General features: G+C 47.1%; 1 protein-coding gene and 1 pseudogene across 3 annotated transcripts in view; both read right to left on the bottom strand.

Moving 5' to 3' along the window:
• Positions 1-17,861, bottom strand: part of IFT81 (intraflagellar transport 81) — a 155,249-nt gene that overhangs the window by 13,035 nt on the left and 124,353 nt on the right. The gene's annotated exons all lie outside the window — the stretch shown is intronic.
• LOC101018970 lies at positions 12,576-13,883 on the bottom strand (annotated as a pseudogene).

Below are 17,861 nucleotides of genomic sequence, written 5' to 3'. Positions count from 1 at the left end.
TCTCTGTCCAGGGTGGGGAAGGGACAGCTGCTTAATTTGCGGCACATGTTGCTGAGAAAAGAGGCAAAGCAGAGTTCCCCTTCCACTGAAAGCTGCACAAGGAGTCTTCCACCAGCAGAATGCAGTGACCTGAGCTGGAATTCTGCCAGGACAGTGGGATTAACTTCCCAAGTGCTGGCCAAAAAGGGCCCCGGGATTTTTATTTTTATTCATTTTCCATTACAACTGCACAGCAACGCAAACAAGCCCCACAACAATGTGAGCCACCAAGAGTCATTTTCCTTTGCTGGGTGCCATGTCAATACCACACATCTTGCTGACCTCATTTTACCGAAGTTTTAAGATGCGGAGCTTGATTACTTACTTCCCTGCTGACGATAATGGGAGAAAGGCATTATGATTGCCCAATTAAAGCTGTATGCTTTAAAGGCAAAATAAAGCAACACATGCACACGGAGTTCACTGTACCCAGGGATAATAATTTAATGGGAAGAAGTGGAAATCCAAGAAAATGTAGGTCTAGCTCCCTGAGTCCCCTAAGATCAGGGGCCCAGAGGCACGGGGATTGGAGGAAATCTGACTACAGGCAATTAAATGTCAATTTAAAAGGGAGTCCAGTGGGGAGGGAAAGGAAAGGGCTTAGTGCACTAGAACCAGGCTCCAGGCTGATGAGACCCCTCAGAGAGGGCTTTGCACATGTTAGACAGGGGGTGTGTTTTAACTTGTGATTTCCCCTGTTTTTCCAGTCACATGATTCAATATTATCGCAGTCTTCAAAACATCACCTTTTGGAAAACATGGAGAGACAAATTCAGAGAATTGAAGGCACCAGGTAATACTGTATGCTCTTAGGTAAGCTACTTAATCTGTGTCCCTATTTCCTCAATTATAAAGAGTGGATAATTGAATCTACCTCATGTAGTTTTCGTGTGAGGTACATGAGAGACTGTGCATGTGATGTGCCTCGCACATGCCTGGCAGCACTAGTAGAGAGACATTGCACACGCCTTTATCTTAGGCTGATCTTAAGGCCCAACCCTCCTAAAACACAAACCATTTGGTTTAATCTTGTAACAACAAACATACCCCATCTATGCACCATTTAGAAATAAAACATTATTGGTAGAACTGAAGTTCCTTGTATGTTCCTTAAAACTCATTCGCAACCTTTCTTTCCCAGTGGTAATCTCTATCCTGAACTTGGGGTTTATCATTCTCATGCATATTCTTGTATTTTTACTGTAGATATGTATATCCATAAACAATATAATAGTAATGGGCTAGGCATAGTGACTCACACCTGTAATTCCAGCACTTTGGGAGGCCGAGGTGGGTGGATCACATGTGGTCAGCAGTTCGAGACCAGCCTGGCCAACATGGTGAGACACTATCTCTACCAAAAAAAATAAAAAATTAGCTGGGTGTGGTGGCGCGTGCATGTAATCTCAGCTACTCGGGAGGCTGAGACAGGAGAATTGCTTGAACCTGGGAGGCAGAGGTTGCAGTGAGCCGAGATGGTGCCACTGCATTCCAGCCTGGGCGACAGAGCAAGAGTCTGTCTCAAAACAAACAAAAACAAAACAAAACAAAAATTGCAAACTGTATTATTTGGTATTTTTCATAGTTTACACAAACCTTACCAATTTTGTACATCTTTGGCATCTTGTTTTGTTTTACTCACTACTATGGTTTTTAAAAAAATTTTATTTATTGCCGGGCGTGGTGGCTCACGCCTGTAATCCCAGCACTTTGGGAGGCCGAGGCGGGTGGATCACAAGGTCAGGAGATCGAGACCATGGTGAAACCCCGTCTCTACTAAAAATAGAAAAAATTAGCTGGGCGCAGCGGCGGGCGCCTGTAGTCCCAGCTACTCGGGAGGCTGAGGCAGGAGAATGGCGTGAACCCGGGAGGCAGAGCTTGCAGTGAGCCGAGATTGCGCCACGCAACCCAGCCCGGGGAAAAAAGCAAGACTCCGTTTCCAAAAAAAAAAAAAAAAAAAAAAAATTTTATTTATTTTATTTATTTTTTGAGACAGAGTTTTGCTCTATCACCCATGAATGATCTCTGCTCACTGCAACCTCTGCCCCTCAGGCTCAAGCAATTGCCTCAGCCTCCCGAGTAGCTGGGATTACAGGCATGTGCCACCAAGTCCGGCTAATTTTTGTATTTTTTGTAGAGATGGGGTTTCTTCATGTTGCTCAGGCTGGTCTCGAACTCCTGAGCTCAAGTGATCCACCTGCTTCGACCTCCCAAATTACTGGGATTACAGGCATGAGCCATGGCGCCTGGCCGGCTTTTTTTTTTTTTTTTTTTTTTTTTTAGGTTTATTCATATAAAGCTAAAAATACAAGTGTAGATACATGTAACTCTACTGACTTCCGTTTTTTTGCTTTATAGTTACATATATATTTAAAATAAACAAGTAAAAGAACAGAGAAAAAGCTGAAATTCTCATTGTTTCCTTCCCTCTGCAGTCTCTCTTTTAACTAGTTTACAATGTTTCCCAGAAAAAATCAAAGATGAAATTTCACTTTATCTTTCTTCTCCAAAAGACTCAGCTCTGTTTTTCTCCTGTTTCCAAAATGGATAAGGCTTCTTTTATGGCTGTTAAATTTTATCCTATAGGTACCTGTCTGCTCTGCACTGTGGAGGATTTATCATTGCGTGATAATCAGGTCCCAGGCCCTCTTTCCTACCGTGAAGGCTGTTCCCGTGTTGAAGACAGTGAAGGCTGGCATTGCCATGGGGTCTGGCACTGTGGGGATACTGGCTGATGACCATTTATCAATTGTCAGTTTTTTTGTTTTGTTTTCAAACAATGTCTTGCTCTGTTGCCCAGTCTGGAGTGCAGTGGCGTGATCATGGCTCACTGCAGCCTCGACCTCCGGGGCTCAAGCAATTGTCTCACCTCAGCCTCCTGAGTAGCTGGGACCACAGGTGCACACCACCATGCCCAGCTAAATTTTTAAAATATTTTGTAGAATGGTGGGGTTGGGGGGAGAGGTGTCTCTCTATGTTGCCCAGGCTGGTCTTGAACTCTTGCACTCAAGTGATCCTCCCACCTTGGCCTCTCAAGGTGCTGGAATTACAGGTGTGAGTCATCATGCCTGGCCTCAACTGTCAGACTTTTCTTTTTTTTTTTTTCTGACATGGAGTCTCACTGTGTCACCCAGGCTGGAGTGCAGTGGCGTGATCTTGGCTCACTGCAACCTCCACCTCCTGGGTTCAAGCGAGTCTCCTGCCTCAGCCTCCCGAGTAGCTGGGATTACAGGCGTGCAACACCACATCCGGCTAATTTTTGTGTTTTTAGTACAGATGGGGTTTCATGTTGGCCAGGCTGGTCTTGAACTCCTGACCTCAGGTGATCTGCCCACCTTCGCTTCCCAAAGCACTGAGATTACAGGCATGAGCCACAGCACCCGGCCAATTGTCAGACTTTTGATAGAGCTTTAATATTAAAAGAGAATTGAGTAAAACCTGCAGGTCAGCAGAAATTTTTCACTCAGCCACTCCTCTTCCCGATACCCCATTTGGAGTATTTCCATTACCTTAAAGAGAGAATGGTGTGAATGTCCAGACATTCATATCACCTTTCCTTTTTTTTTTTTTTTTTGAGACGGAGTCTTACTCTGACGACCAGACTGGAGTGCTGTGGTGCGATCTTGGCTCACTGCAACCTCCACCTCCTAGGTTCAAGCAATTCCCCTGCCTCAGCCTCCCAAGTAGCTGGGATTACAGGCACTCGCCTAATTTTTGTAATTTTAGTAGAGACGAGGTTTCACCATGTTGGCTAGGCTGGTCTCGAACTCCTGACCTCAAGTGATTCGCACACCTCAGCCTCCCAAAGTGCTGGGATTACAGGCGTGAGCCACTGCGCCCTGTCAATTGTCAGACTTTTGATAGAACTTTAATATTAAAAGAGAATTGAGTAAAACCTGCAGGTCAGCAGAAATTTTTCACTCAGTCACCCCCTCCCAGATTCCCCATTTAAAATATTTCCCTTATCTTAAAGATAGAATGGTGTGAATGCCCAGACATCTATCTACACATCACCTTTCCTTTTGATTTTTGCTCTGAGCTACCTCAATCATTCTAAAACTTTAAGTTTGCTTGGAAATTACTGTATAGGGCTGCTGTTTGCACTATATCATGTATGTTGTATTTTGTTAGCAATTTAAGGTACTTTCAAAGGTTGTTTGACTACAGCTAATTTTCACCTTACTTATATATGATGTAATTCCTTTGGAGTAAGTTTTCAGTAAATGCTAGTTATTAATTTTGTCACTCTTATTGGAGAGCTGAAGTGCATAACTGATTTGCAAAAGTACTGAAGAACAAAATCGGTTTGGGGTATCATAGAAAATGGCCAATATGTGTGAAGATGGTGCTTCGAGATTTCCAGATAATCTGTTCCGGGTGGACCAGGCGGCCTGGTGAGGTTTGGCAGGGGAGCCTGCCAAGCCATGCATGTGGGGTACACCGGCACAACAAACAGGCTTCCATCCCAAGATTCATTGCCAAGCCAGCCTCTGGCACATGTGTAATTCAATTTACCTCCTTTTTTCTTTTGCGGTCAAAAACATAGCATAAAATTTACTATCTTAACCATGTTTAAAGGTACAGTAGTACAGTAGTGTTAACTATATAAGCACCTTGCACAACTGATCTCTGGAAGCTTTCCATCTTCCAAAACTGAAACTGTATATCCATTGAACAACTCCCCATTGCCCCCTCCCTAAGGTCCCTGGCAACCACCATACTACTTTGTTTCTAAGAGTCTACTTTACATACCTTACACAAGTGGAATCACTCAGTATCTGTATTTGTCCTTTTGTGATTATCTTATTTCACTTAGCCAAATGTCCTTAAGGTTTATCCATGTTTTAGCAGATGACAGGATTTCTTTCTTTAAGGCTGAACAGTAATTTTTTTTTTTTTTTTTTTTTATTGTGAGACCGAGTCTCACTCTGTCGCCCAGGCTGGCGCGCAGTGGTGCAATTATAGCTCACTGCTGCCTTGACCTCCTGGTCTCAAGCGATCTTCCTATTGAAACCTCTCAGGTAGCTAGGACTAAAGGCATGCACCATCATGCCCAGCTAATTTTTAAAAATTTTGTGTAGGGGCAGGGTCTCACTATGTTACCCAGGCAGGTCTTGAATTCCTGGGCTCAAGCGATCCTCCTGCCTCAGCTTCCCAAAGTGCTGGGATTACAGATGTGAGCCACCTGTGCCTGGCCATTATTTTTCACTTCCTAAAATTGGGAAGCATTGTTACTTGCTATTTTCGTCCTCTTTCTTCCAAGGAGGCAGATGTAACTGTCAGAAGGAGTCTATCGACCTCATTCTGTCATTCTGTTCTTGAGGCCACTGAAGGGGATAAAACCTGCTCTTAGAGGCCCAAGGGCATGGAATCTAAACCGTTGCTGGAAACTTCTCAGTGCTCCTGCTCCTCAGGGTTACCTGCTCTAAGTGTTTAATATCACTGAACTTTAAAAGGGAAAGACCCCGAGTCACACAGCATTCAATTTCCAAGTCACAGAAGGATGGGTGCTTGCTCAGATCTTCCCTCTATGCCCCATATAAGACCAGAAAGTTTCAGTCTTTTCTCTTTTCTTCTTTTTTGAGACAGGGCCTCGCTCTGTCACTCAGGCTGGAGTGCCGTGGTACGATCTCGCTCATTGCAACCTCCACCTCCCAGGCTCAAGAAATACTCCCACCTCAGCCTCCCAAGTATACAAAAAATATGAGAACATAGCCAGGTGTGGTAGTGGACACCTGTGGTCCCAGCTACTTGGGAGGTTGAGGTGAGAAGATGGCTTGAACCCAGGAGGTCAAGGCTGCAGTGAGCCATGCACTCTACCTTGGGCGACAGAGTGAGACCCTGTTTCAAAAAAAGAAACAAAGAAACATGGTCAGGCTGGAACCTATATCAATTGTATCAATTAACTGACCTATCTTGAATTAGCCTTGGAAAAATGAGGTGTCATCCCTAAAGGGGGTTCATGATGAACCTAATTTCCCTCTTTGGAGCCTAAGGCTCTACCAAAAAGACACCCAGTTGGATAATTTGGGAATAGGGAAAGATAATAGGATCTGACTCCACAGGAACGTAATGAAAATTTATTAGGTCTTTTTTGCCCTTAATTTTCCCCCATTTTGGTCCATCCTGTACACATCCTGCCAACTTAATTTTTTTTGGAGACGGAGTCTCGCTCTGTCTTCCAGGCTGGAGTGCAGTGGCGCGTTCTCGGCTCACTGCAAGCTCCGCCTCCCAGGTTCACACCATTTTCCTGCCTCAGCCTCCTGAGTTGCTGGGACTACAGGCGCCCGCCACCACGCCCGGCTAATTTTTTTTTTTTTTTGTATTTTAGTAGAGACGGGATTTCACCGTGTTAGCCAGGATGGTCTTGATCTCCTGACCTCGTGATCCACCTGCCTCGGCCTCCCAAAGTGCTGGGATTACAGGCGTGAGCCACCGCGCCTGGTCTTAATTTTTTAAAATAGCTTTTATTATAGAAATCCTCAAACATAACAAAAGTGGAGAAAATAGTATAATAAACCCTGATTTACTATGATCTGGCATCCGCAGTTATGAGCATTTCTGCAGTCATCCCACGTCATCCCTTATGGCTGTAAGTGGGCTCTCTAAGCTTCAGTTTCCCTGTGTGTCCTTGCCACATGATTTTGGCTGTATCCAAGTGTTATCTTTCTGTTATTTACATAGGAGTTTTCTTTCCATTAGTACCTATTTTAAATTTAACTAAATATATATAAATATATACATACATATACACACAGCTATATTTTATATATATATATATATATATTTTTTTTTTTTTGAGACTGAATCTTGCTGTGTTGCTCAGGCTGGAGTGCAGTGGTGCGATCTCGGCTCACTGTAGCCTCCACCTCCCAGGCTCAAGCAATCCTCCCACCTTAGCCTCCCCAGTAGCTGGGACTACAGACGTGCACCACCACACCTGGCTAATTTTTGCTAATTTTTCATAGGGACAGGGTCTTGCCAAGTTGTTCAGGCTGGTCTTGAACTCCCGGCCTCAAGTGATCCTCCTGCCTTGGCCTCCCAAAGTGCTGGGATTACAGGCATGAGCCATCTTGCCCTGATCTAAGTAAGTATATTTTATTTATTTATATATATTTTTTGAAACAGAGTCTTGCTCTGTCCCCAGCCTGGAATGCAATGGCATGATCTTGGCTCACTGCAAACTCCACCTCCTAGGTTCAAGCAATTCTCCTGCCTCAGCCTTCTGAGTAGCTGGGATTACAGGTGAGCACCACCATGCCTGTCTAATTTTTGTATTTTTGTAGAGACGGGGTTTCGGTATGTTGACCAGGCCGGTCTCGAATTTATGACCTCAGGTGATCCACCAGGCTCGGACTCCCAAAGTAATGGGACTATAGGTATGAGCATATATATATATATATATATTTTTTTTTTTTTTTTTGAGACGGAGTCTCGCTCTGTCACCCAGGCTGGAGTGCAGTGGCCGGATCTCAGCTCACTGCAAGCTCCGCCTCCCGGGTTCCCGCCGTTCTCCTGCCTCAGCCTCCCGAGTAGCTGGGACTACAGGCGCCGCCACCACGCCCGGCTAGTTTTTTGTATTTTTTAGTAGAGACGGGGTTTCACCGTGTTAGCCAGGATGGTCTTGATTTCCTGACCTCGTGATCCACCCGTATCGGCCTCCCAAAGTGCTGGGATTACAGGCTTGAGCCACCGCACCCGGCCTCCATAAATATATTTTAAAAGGAAATATTTAATTATGAAAAAAAGAAAACCAAGATTACTTGCCATATGTAGAAAATAATTGTGAAAGTAAATAAATAAATACATAAATACAATGAAAATGTTCTTATTAATAAATACTGTCGCCTGTAATCCCAGCACTTTGGGAGGCTGAGGTGGGCGGATCATGAGGTCAGGAGATCGAGACCATCCTGGCTAACACAGTGAAACCCGGTCTCTACTAAAAAATACAATAAAAATTAGCCGGGTGTGGTGGCGGACGCCTGTAGTCCCAGCTACTCGGGAGGCTGAGGCAGGAGAATGGAGTGAATCTGGGAGGAAGAGCTTGCAGTGAGCCGAGATCACGCCACTGCACTTCAGCCTGGGCGACAGAGTGAGACTCTGTCTCAAACAAAGAATAATAATAATAATAATAATAATAATAATAATAAATAAAATAAATACTGTCCAACACTGGTGACTACCAGATTCCGCTCATTTTTTTAAAAAAGGGAGGTTATCAACAAGTTTAGAGATGTTAAAAAAATCAAGCCAGCACCAAACTGGGACATTCTCTCAGTTAATCAGAAGGGCTGAGAGAGGGTTTAAACAGGAGTTAGCTTTTCCTTTCTCAACTCAGTGTTATCTTAACACCAAGCTCCTGTATCTCCAACAGTCACCCAGTGTGCCATCTTCTCACAGACCTCTAGAAGCAGGATTTCATGTTTTGGAAAACACTGTTGATCCCATTCTCTCTTTCCTCTGTCCTTTCTGATTGGTACTTGTGATGGTCAGTTTTTTGTCAACTTGGCTAGGCTATAGTCTCCGGTTATTCAATCAAATGCTACTTTAGTTGTTGCTGTGTAGGTATTTTGTAGATGTGATTAATGTTCATAATCAGTTGATGTTAGGCTGAGCACAGTGGCTCACACCTGTAATCCCAGCACTTTGGGAGGCCGAGGCAGGAAGATCACTTGAGCCCAGGAGTTGGAGATCAACCTGAGCAACATGATGAAACCCCATTTCTACAAAAAATACAAGAATTAGCCAGGTGTGGTGGTGTGCACCTGTAATCCAGCTACTCAGGAGGCTGAGGTGGAAGGATCATTTGAGGCCAGGAGATTGAGGTTGCAGTGAGACATGATTGTGCCACTGCACTCCAGCCTAGGTGACAGGGCAAGACTTTGTCTAAAAAAATAATAATGAAAAGTTGACTTCAAGTTAATGATTTGAGATGTCCTGGGTGGGCCTGATCCAATTAGTTGAATGACTTTAAGAACAAGGCTGAGGCTTCCCCAAAGAAGAAATCCCCAAAGAAGAAATGGCAGCTTCAGGTCCTGGCTGAGTTTTGAGTCTGCCCTTCCTAACGGCCTGCTTCAAGAATTGAGAATTTTCCTAGCCAGCCCCTACAATCACGAATAAGCCAATTCTTTGCAGTAAATCTCTTGCCACATAGCTCCATCTCCTACTGGTTCTGTTTCTCTGGTGAAGCCCTGCTTGGTGCATACCCTATACATGTGTTCCATAGCAGCTAGAACGATCTGGCTATTCCCAAATGCGCCAGCTGCCTTCTCACCTCTGTGGTGTTGCCTGCTTCTCACCCCCTTGAGGGAATGTCTGTTTCTGCAAGGCCACCGTTCATGTCTTACGTCTTGCCTTCAAGGCCCACCTCGAGTAGCTGTCTCTGTGAAGCCTTCCTGGGGTCTCGGGTCTGTTGTAGCCCTGCCGCTGAATTGAACAGCACCGTGGGTGCTCACTCACGTGGGCCTGCAGGCCACCTTTATCTCGTTCTGACCCTAAAAGGGCTTCTACATCTGTTTCTCTAACCCTAGCTGCTTCTCTACCTGGCAAATGTCCTTGGATGCTTGTTTATTTTTGTTTTTTTTTTTTTTTTTTGAGACGGAGTCTTGCTCTGTCGCCCAGGCTGGAGTGCAGTGGCCGGATCTCAGCTCACTGCAAGCTCCGCCTCCCGGGTTCACGCCATTCTCCTGCCTCAGCCTCCAGAGTAGCTGGGACTACAGGCGCCCGCCACCTCGCCCGGCTAGTTTTTTGTATTTTTTAGTAGAGACGGGGTTTCACCGGGTTAGCCAGGATGGTCTCGATCTCCTGACCTTGTGATCCGCCCGTCTCGGCCTCCCAAAGTGCTGGGATTACAGGCTTGAGCCACCGCGCCCGGCCTTTTTTTTTTGAGATGGAATTTCACTCATGTTGCCCAGGCTGCAGTGCAGTCACGTGATCTCGGCTCAGTGCAACCTCCTCCTCCCAGGTTCAAGTGATTCTCCTGCCTCAGCCTCCTGAGTAGCTAGGATTACAGGCATGTGCTACCACGCCCATCTAATTTTTGTATTTTTAGTAGAGACAGGGTTTCACCAAGTTGATCAGGTTGGTCTGGAACTCCTGACCTGGTGATCCACCCGCCTTGGCCTCCCAAAGTGCTGGGATTACAGGCGTGAGTCACCATGCCCGGCTGATGCTTGTCTTTGAGGCCACTGAAGCTCTGTCAGCAAAAGTGGAGGGCCACCTTTAGCTTCCTGCCACACCTCATCATTCCCGTTCCTTCAAATGGCCAACCTTTTCATGGAGTGGAATACCCACCCCGCCCCACCCCATCTTGGGCTGGGACACCCCACAAGAACAGAAGGGGGCCTTCTGAAAGGGGACTCAGTAGAGGACAGAGTTGAAAACACGATCCTGCTGTAAGACACTCAGGAGTCCAAGGGCTGAGGAAATGTTCTCCTGTCCATTCCTGAGGCCGGCTTCCACCTTCTCCATTTTCCCAACCTGCAGGGATTTGAAGTGCCCTCCGCTTCCACTCAGGGAAGATCTGATAGAACTGAATGTCCAGGCCGGGCGCGGTGGCTCACGCCTGTAATCCTAGCACTTTAGAAGGCTGAAGTGGGTGGATCACCTGGGGCCAGGAGTTCAAGACCCACTTCGCAAACAATGCGAAACCCTGTGTCTACTAAAAATACAAAAATTAGACAGGTGTGGTGCATGCCTGTCATCCCAGCTACTTGGGAGGCTGAGGCATGAGAATAGCTTGAACCCACGAGATGGAGGCTGCAGTGAGCTGAGATCACACCACTGTACTCCATCCTGGGCAACAGAACTGAATGTCCAGTATATGGGCCAAAGATCCAAGAGAAAGAAAGATCTTAAGTGGAGGAAGCAGGGAAATGGGAGTGAGTTTGGCCTGGGAGAGAGTCCCTAGAAGGGAGAGTACCAAGTTCTTCAGTGACAGGGAGAGGTGCAAGCTGATGGGAAGCCTGGGAAGGATGCATTCAGTGTTCCTGGAGCAGCTGGCAGGACGGGGTAACTGCAGTGCAGTGGGGCAGGAGCCCCACCCCAAAGGAGTAGGCACCGTCCATCCGGATGGCAGCTGGGGCCAGCAGTGAGGGTGCAGTGACTAACCAGCCAGCACCTGCTTCTCCTCAGCTCGAGGGCTGCACCTTCTGCCCTCCCGATGCTCCAGGCACACGAAGGTGATTGTGTAACCTCCTGGAGATGAAAGTGCATTCCTCGCTGGCTCCAAGGACCCCAGGGCTCCTCAGTCAGGGGAGCCCAGTCAGAAGCTCAGCAGGGAAGTCCATGCTGCCTCCGCCACAGGCCTCATGGGGAAGCGAGTTTCTTCTTCTGGCCCCCGTCCCACTCTCACTTCCCCTGAGAAAAAAGGAATGTAAGTGTCCTGAGAAGAGAAAGCAGAGGGCATGGGCCGGCTGGCTTGGCTTGGTACTTCCTGAATAAAACTGTACTATCTCCAGGACAGCCTGACAGTGCACATTTGAGCTTCCGTTTAAGGAAAATCTCAATCTCTGACCTTTCCTCTGAGGTGGGGCAATTCTGCAAGAGCCACACAGTGTGGTTGCGGGTGAGAGGGAGGAAGGAGGTGCCACAGGGACACAGTCCTCATTAAGACTAAGGTTCTGTGGGAAATGCTGAATCTGAAAACATTCTTCCCCTCCATGATGCACCCCTAAAGTAGCCTCATCCAGACTGAAACTTAGGACTGGGTGTGGTGACTCATCCCTGTAATCCCAGCACTTTGGGAGGCCGAGGTGGGCGGACCACCTGAGGTCAGGAGTTCAAGACCAGCCCGGCCAATGTGGGAAAACACCATCTCTACTAAAAATACAAAATTAGCTGGGTGTGGTGGCGTATCCCTGTAATCCCAGCTACTTAGGAGGCTGAGGCAGGAGAATTGCTTGAACCTGGAAGGTGGAGGCTGCAGTGAGCCAAGATTATGCCACTGCATTTCAATCTGGGTGACAGAGCAAGACTCCATCTCAAAAGAAAATAAAAACAGAGAAACTAAAAATCAACACACGCACACACACACACATACACACACACACACACACACAAGTGCTAACAGGAATGATGACATTGCTCTCTGTGATAATTACTCATGGATCTACAACTGCCTAATACATGCATGAAATAAAAATTCAACCCCGGCCGGGCGCGGTGGCTCAAGCCTGTAATCCCAGCACTTTGGGAGGCCGAGACGGGCGGATCACGAGGTCAGGAGATCGAGACCATCCTGGCTAACACGGTGAAACCCTGTCTCTACTAAAAAAAAAAATGCAAAAAGCTAGCCGGGCGAGGTGGCGGGCGCCTGTAGTCCCAGCTACTTCGGAGGCTGAGGCAGGAGAATGGCGTAAACCCGGGAGGCGGAGCTTGCAGTGAGCTGAGATCCGGCCACTGCACTCCAGCCTGGGCGACAGAGCGAGACTCCATCTCAAAAAAGTTAAGAAGAGTGCTATTTTCAACCCCACTAGTAATCAAGAAAATGTAAATCAACTCAAAGAGATAGGATTCCCACCTATCAAATGGAATTTTTTTTTTTCTGAAGTGATTTTACCTTTATTTCCTTCACTTTAAGCCAATCATGAAATTTCTCAGTGATTTCTGGGGTGGGGGCAGAAGGAAGGCGGTGTTAAGAATCATCGGGGCTATGGCCCAGTCAACCCATGGAGGTGCAGGCAGGGTGGGCCCTCACTGGGGCAGCTGGAGGAGCACGGACTGCCCCGCCAGCAGGTAGGTGATGTTCCGAGAGCGTGAGAGCTGGTATGCAATGTCCTCCGCGGCTTCCAGCCTGTGCAGCTCGATCAGGCCATCCCCTGTGGTAGCCAGTGAGTTGGCAATCAGCTCAGCTGCCTTGGAGTCGCCCTCAGCAGGGATGATGGCCGCCTTTTTCTGCTGCTCAGCCTTTTCCACCACAAATCTGGCCCTCTCTGCTTCCTGCTGAGCCACCTGTTTGGCTTCCACCGCTTCTGTGAACTCCTTCCCGAAGGAAGATGTGTCAAGGACATGTCATCCAGGATGAGCCCAAAGGTGGCTGCTCACTCTGTAAGATCGTCGCTCACCTGCCTGGAGACCAGCTCTCTCTGGGTGATGAGTTCTCCAGCATCAAAGCGAGCCATCACTGACTTGAAGATCTCGGTCGTGATGGACGGCAGCACACGCTCATCATAGTCCTCTCCGATGCTGGTGAAGATGCGAGGAAGCTGGCTAGTGACTGGCGGGAAGAGGATGCGCAGTGTGAAGTTGACATTCTGTAAATCTTTGCTACCAGTGATGACTGGCACATGACGTGGTCGAGAACAGCAGTCAAAGATAATTGGTTTCTGTATCCATGGGATGAGAAAGTGAGTCCCTTTCCCTACCACAATGTCCTGTACTCCATGGAACCGGTCCAAGATGACAGCTCTGTGCCAAGCATCCACATTATATGAGGCAGAGTTCACCACGCCTCCTGTAACAGCTAAGGCCAGACCAAACTTGCCAATGGACTCAAACACTTTGGCAGCCATGTTTTCTTCTGCTGGACCCTCTCACTCCTGCTTCCACTCTGACGACCACATGACTTCCCCAACCACACATACTATGCATGCGCTCCTCTCAGAATTGTTTTTAAACAGGGCCTTCTCTTCCACGTGCTGGTGGGATTGTGTGCTGGCTTTCTGGAAAGTCACTTGATAACCCGTAATGATACTTTAAAAAGAATGACTCAGTAATTTCACTTATAGGAATGATTCTAATGAAATGACAAGCTGGGCGCAGTGGTTCATGCCTGTAATCCCAGCACTTTGGGAGGCTGAGGCGGGCAGATCACCTGAGGTCAGGAGTTCGAGACCAGCCTGACCAACATGGAGAAACCCCGTCTCTACTAAAGATACAAAATTAGCCCGGCATGGTGGCACATGCCTGTAATCCCAGCTACTCGGGAGGCTGAGGCAGGATAATCGCTTGAACTCGGGAAGCAGAGGTTGTGGTGAGCTGAGATCATGCCATTGCATCCAGCCTGGGCAACAAGAATGAAACTCAGTCTCAAAAAAAAAAAAAAAGAAAGAAAGAAATGACAAGAGATAAGAACAAAGATGTTTTATGCAAAAATGCTCATTACTTCATGATCATAGCAAAAGAAAAAACCTTAAATGTCCAACAATTTTAACTGTTCATCACACTAAGTCCATACTGGAGACTACTATGGAGTCATTAAAAATGGTCATTGGGGCTGTAACCCCAGCATTTTGGGAGGCTAAGGCGGGAGGATTGCTTGAACCCACGAGTTTGAGACTAGTCTAGGCAACATGGTGGGACTCTGTCTGTACAAAAAATTAGACTTCCGAGCATGTTAGCACACATCTGTAGTCCCAGCCACTCAGGAGGCTAAGGGTGAGAGGACTGTTTGAGCCCAGGAGCTTGAGGCTGCAGTGAGCCGTGACTGCACCACTGCACTTTAGCCTGGGCAGAGCAAGACATTGTTTCCAAAAAAAAAAAAAATTGGGCCAGGTGTGCTGGCTCACGCCTGTAATCTCAGCACTTGAGAGGCTGAGGGGGGAGGTCACTTGAAGCCAGGAGATCTACCTTGGAGGGTTGCTGTGAGAATCACACGTGATAATCTATGTAAACTGCTTAGCAGAGAGTTCCTGGTTTATTATACAACTAGGTAAGGCTGGGCATGGTGGTTCATGCCTGTAATCCTAGCACTTTGGGCGGCTGAGGTGGGCAAATTGCTTGAGGCCAGGAGTTCAATACCAGCCTGGGCAACATGGCAAAACCCTGTCTCTGCAAAAAAATACAAAAATTATCTGGGTGTGGTGGTGTATGTCTGTGGTCCCAGCTACTCGGGAGGCTGAGGCAGGAGAATCACTTGAACCCAGGAGGTTGAGGCTCCAATGAGCTGTGACCATGCCACTACACTTGACCCTGTCTCAAAACAACAACAACAAAAAAGAGTAGATAAATATGAGCAATGATTATTTAATAATGGACATGTGACCAGGCACGGTGGCTTGCACCTGTAATCCCAGCACTTTGGGAGGCCGAGGCGGGTGGATCACCTGAGGTCAGGAGTTTGAGACCAGTCTGGCCAACATGATGAAACCGTGTCTCTACTAAAAAATATAAAAATTAGCTGGGCATGGTGGCAGGTGTGGCTTTCTGGAAAGTCACGTGATAACCTGGACTGATACTTTAAAAAGAATGACTCAGTAATTTCACTTCTAGGAATGATTCTAATGAGGATTAGAGCAAGACATTGTTTCCAAAAAAAAAAGTCATTGGGCCAGGTGCTCAATGCTACTTGGGAGTCTGAGGCAGGAGAATCACTTGAACCTGAGAGGTGGAGGTTGCAGTGAGCTGAGATCGCGCCATTGCACTCCAGTTGGGCGACAAGAGCAAAACTCCGTCTCAAAAAAAAAAAAAAAAAGCAAGCAAGCAAGCAATGGACATGTATAATTTTTGATAATGACAAATATTCTAGTTCGTGCTTTTTTTTTTTTTTTTTGAGACAGAGTCTCACTCAGTCACCCAGGCTGGAGTGCAGTGGCATGATCTCGGCTCACTACAACCTCTACCTCCCTAGTTCAAGTGATTCTTGTGCCTCAGCATCCCAAGTAGGTGGAATTACAGGCGTGTGCCACCATGCCCAGGTAATTTTTTTTTTTTTTTTGAGACAGAGTCTCATTCTGTTGCCCAGGCTGGAGTGCAGTGCCACAATCTTGGCTCACTGCAACTCTGCCTCTCGGGTATAAGCGATTCTCCTGCTTCAGCCTACCAAGTAGGTGGAACTACAGGCACATGCCACCACGCCTGGCTAATTTTTATATTTTTAGTAGAGACGGGGTTTCACCATGTTGTCCAGGCTGGTCTTGAACTCCTGACCTCAGGTGATCTGCCCGCCTTGGCCTCCCAAAGTGCTGGGATTATGGAGATGAGCTACTGTGCCCGGCCCTTGTAATTCATGCTATTTTAAAATAACATTTCAGAAGAATTTTTTATGAACTGGAACACAAAAATAATGAATTAAATAGAAAAGTAAGATACAATGTGTGTGCCTATAACCCCATCTTCCAACCTACATACATATGCATGAATATATGCGTATATTTCAAAAACAAAGAGATTGTTTTGCCCCAAATACTACCAGTAGTTAAATTGTAGATTATGAATGATTCTTGTCCTTTATTCTTTAATGTATTTTCAAAGATTTCTAAAATAAGCACTTTTCTGGTTTTTCAAAAGTAAAACTTTAAAAAAGATCTAGAATCTGCTGGCGGGAGAACACACAGAGGGAAACCGTGACCTCCAGACGTGAGCAGCCCGGCTGCTGGTGTCAAGCTCCACAGAAAGCCGAGTCACCCCTTTGGGGCCAGGGTGTCCTGTGAAATATATAGACCAGGGTCAGGCCAACTCACGAGGCCCAATGGCCTCGGCAGACCTTTCCGGGGAGTGGGCACTCTGCCACTCCAGCCCATATCTTAATGAGATAATGTATGTGAAAGCACTTTGCCAAAGAGAAAACTCTATCCAGATAGGTGATTGCATGGCTTATTCTGGAGAAAGTAGGCTCTCAGAGTACATTCCATTAAGGAATTTCACACTCTATCTCCTCCTCCAAACTCTTCTCTTTTTCTCCCTCCCCTGAACAGAAATATATTTAGCAACCCTATCTAAATCCTCTTCTTTCCCTTAATTTGATTAAGGAGCAAGGGGAACAAGAGATGGAATGGGGGTGAGGGGAGTGGGGTGGCTGAGCTGCGGGGAAAGATTAGAGGAGCTGCATGTGTATCTCCGGCAGAGCGATGGCTGAGTGTGGACAGGACGAGGGCCTCCTGGTACTTAGTACAGAGGCACAAAGGACAGAGGGAGGGGACACAGTTGATCACGAACACACTTCTCTGGGAGAATGAAGACCGAATCAGGGAGGGTCCACCTTCTGGGACTAACTTGGGGGCCACTTCCTAGTGGGGGCACTGGATTCTGAGTCTCCTCTGCTTTCCTGGCGGCTTGGGTCCTCAGAGCCTCAAAAAGTCCCAGGAGGCTGCATGCGCTGAGCTTTTGCTATGTGTTTGGTACTTTCACATATTCACATAGAACAGTGAATGTATTCTGTTTTTCCTTTTTTCTTTTTTTTTGAGACAGGGTCTTACTCTGTTGCCCAGGCTGTAGTGGCACAATCACGGCTACAGCCTCAACCTCCCAGACTCAGGTGATCCTCCCATCTCAGCCTCCCAAGTAGCTGGGACCATAGGTACACACCATCACACTCAGCTAATTTTTTTTTTTTTTTTAGTAGAGATGAGGTCTTGCTATGTTGCCCAGACTGGTTTTGAACTCCTGAGTTCAGGCCACCACACTTGGCCTGAATTTATTCTTTTTTTTTTTGAGGCGGAGTCTCGCTCTGTCGCCCAGGCTGTAGTGCAGTGGCACGATCTTGGCTCACTGCAAGCTCCGTCTCCCGGGTTCATGCCATTCTCCTGCCTCAGCCTTCTGAGTAGTGGGGCTATAGGCGCCCGCCACCTCGCCCGGCTAATTTTTTGTATTTTTTAGTAGAGACGGGGGTTTGCCGTGTTAGCCAGGATGGTCTCAATCCCCTGACCTCGTGATCCGCCCGCCTTGGCCTCCCAAAGTGCTGGGATTACAGGCGTGAGCCACCGCGCCTGGTCTATTTTTTTTTGTGAGACAGAGTCTTGCTCTGTTGCTGAGGCTGGAGTGCAGAGGCACAATCTCGGCTCACTGCAACCCTCTGCCTCCTGGATTCAAGTGATCCTCCTGCCTCAGCCTCCCGAGTAGATGGGACTACAGGCACTCACCACCATGCCCAGCTAATTTTT

The sequence above is a fragment of the Papio anubis genome, chromosome 9 (genome assembly GCF_008728515.1).
Source record: "Papio anubis isolate 15944 chromosome 9, Panubis1.0, whole genome shotgun sequence".
Taxonomy (NCBI): domain Eukaryota; kingdom Metazoa; phylum Chordata; class Mammalia; order Primates; family Cercopithecidae; genus Papio; species Papio anubis.
This window is presented reverse-complemented; position numbering and strand designations above follow the sequence as displayed.